This window comes from Postia placenta (assembly GCF_002117355.1).
Source record: "Postia placenta MAD-698-R-SB12 unplaced genomic scaffold POSPLAscaffold_16, whole genome shotgun sequence".
Classification (NCBI taxonomy): Eukaryota; Fungi; Basidiomycota; class Agaricomycetes; order Polyporales; family Adustoporiaceae; genus Rhodonia; species Rhodonia placenta.
In genome coordinates, this window is record NW_020169847.1 from 759,361 (window position 1) to 762,238 (window position 2,878).

The window sequence follows — 2,878 nt, forward strand, 5'->3', positions numbered from 1 at the left end:
ACCCGGTGTTCCATGTCTCCTTGCTTAGCAAGTACACGCGCAGCGACATCCCAGGCCGGGAGCCAGAGGAGCTGCCTGCGATCAAGGTTGAGGGCGACGAGGAGTACGAGGTTGAGCGGATCAAGGATTCGCGGATCTTCCGGCGTCAGCTGCAGTACCTCATCAAGTGGAAGGGTTATGACGACTCGCATACGTCATGGGAACCGGCGCGCAACGTTGCCAATGCGCCGGCCCTCATAGCCGACTTCCACCGGAAGAATCCGAACACCCCTCGCCGCCTCAATGCTGCTACCTTTGGTGGTCTCAACTTTCAGCCAATGCCTTCGCCGCTGACTGAAGCACGCTGCCGCTCCGGGTGGGAAATGGGCAAGGGCGCCTCGCATGAGGTCATGCGCCGTTGAGGGAGGGGTAATGTCACGACTTGGTACGGCGTCTAGCCGTTTTTTAATTTTTTCCTTTTCGCGGGCGGGTTTGAGCCCACGACCTCTGTACTACATGCCTGATATGGACGTGTCGTTATCTACTATACGATTAGATTAGATGGGGCGGCAGTGCACGGCACAGCTCGGGCTCCGCTGACACAGCCTCTCTGACTCACCGGCCCCCGGGGCCGCGTCAGCATGCTGCGCACGGACCAGCTGCGCACGAACCAGCGCGCACAGCCTGCCCTTATCTCCCCATGTATATAAGCCAGCCTCTGCTGCCCTAGGGACCTCAGTTTCGACCTCTTGTCCCTAGGTCAGTAAGCATCCTTTGTATTCCTTTTCTTACCTCACTAATATATTATCTTGTCCCTAGCCTTAGGTTTGAGCACTGCTCACCATCGCTTTGGTGAGATCCAGTCGAACGCCCCCAGCTCTCAAGTCTCCCCCTGTCGCTTGACCTCAAGTCGCGACAGTAGTCCTGTACGGGTCGAAGTGTCCCTTCCTTCTTTTTGATGAAGAAGAAAGGGGACGAGATGGGTGATTTCAACTCCCGTATATAGCCTTTTGCCAGCTGCTCTTGGAGGAACTTGTCAAGTTCCTCCTGCTCATTGTTCGACAGGGGGTACACTTTTGAATGTAAGGTCGAATAACCAGGCACGAGTTCAATTGCATGATCGTATGGCTTCCTTTCGGGTAGCCGTTCTGATGCTTCCTTTGAGAAGACCTTCAGAAACTCGTGGTACTGCTTGGGCACCGACTGTCACGAGTTGGTACGGCGCCTAGCCGTTTTTAATTTTTCCTTTTCGCGGGCTCGAACCCGCGACCTCTGTACTACTTGCCTGATACGGACGCGTTGTTATCTACTGTACGATTAGATTAGATAGGACGGCAGCGCACGGCACAGCTCGGGCCCCGCTGACACAGCCGCTCTGACTCACCGGCCCCCGGGGCCGCGTCAGCATGCTGCGCACGGACCAGCTGTGCACGGACCAACGCGCACAGCCTGCCCTAATCTCCCCATGTATATAAGCCGGCCTCTGCTGCCCTAGGGACCTCAGTTTCGACCTCTTGTCCCTAGGTCAGTAAGCTCTCTTGTACTTACTTATCTTTCCTTACTAACTAATATATTCTTGTCCCTAGCCTTAGGTTTGAGCCTCGCTCACCATCGCTTCGGTAAGAACCAGTCGGACGCCCCTCGCTTCCAGATATTCCCCTGTCGCTCGACCTCAAGTCGCGACACCGACTCCTCGGCGGTTCTAACGACCTTCTTCTTGATCTCTTCCTCAGCGAACAGCTGGGAGTACATATGCCTGGCTGCGACGAACAGTTGAGGGGCGCTGGGAAGCATGATACCTTGCTCCCAAGCCTCGATCAAGTCAGCTTCATCCCACTCGACTTCTACTGGATCTTCTTTGGGTTCGAAGTCCGGGAGCACCTTGCTCTGGCAGGCACCTATGACCGACCTTTTGGACTTAGGCGAACGCCTGCGCACCGTGGGCCTGACCCCCGTATCACATGCAGTCATTGCTTGCTCCATTCGGCCAGTCTTCCTGGCACTGCACGTTTCAGGGCATTGCGACAATTTGAGGGAGCCTTTTTCCCAATCGATCTCAGGGTTGTGCTCGCGTAGCCAATCCAACCCAACAATCACATCCTCCGGACCGATGTCCGTGACCATGAACACCGTCTTCTCGACGTGCTCTCCTATCTGCATCTGTAGCACTGCTACTTCCGAGATGCTTTCATCTTTGTTCAGGGTGCCATCGATATTGTATAGCGGAATTGGCTCCTTTAATTTCCGAGTCTGCACCTTATTTTCTACAATGAATCGCTTGTTGATAAACTTTGTGGTGGCTACGCTGTCCACCATAGCGATTATGTCCTTGTGCCGTCTTTTTCCTTGAAGTCGGACTGGAATGTGAAAGTGTTGGGACCCCTGGTCCAATTCATACACCATTGCAGTCGACAATATGTTATACTTGTTACAAGAAGATACTCGTGGCCCGACACGTGCGGCACGAAGCGCGGACTGGATCAAAAGCCCTCCTCCTTCATGGCCCAATAGAGTTCAAGCTCCTCGCGCATCGACTTCATCTGTGCTATTAAGTCCGCCAGCTCGGAATTTTCTGATTTCGCTGAAGCGGCACTTATACTCGCCAAGGATGAAGTGACAGGGGCACTTGTCGCCACCTGGGTGAAGCCCGAGGCAACCGTAGCCCGCGCGTCGGCGCGTTTTGTGTAAGGTTTGTCCTTACAGTTGGGGCACTCGAAATGTCGGTACCCTTGCTTCCCGCAGCCAAAGCAACTACCGGGGAAGTCACCTTTTCTGACGGCCGCACTGATGCTGGCCAAAGCTCCTCGTGGTTGAGGTGCACCACCACGTGCCCCTCCACGTCCTCGTCCTCGAGCCGAGAAGAAGTTGTTCAGCTTGGGCCGACGGGCCCGGCTGACGT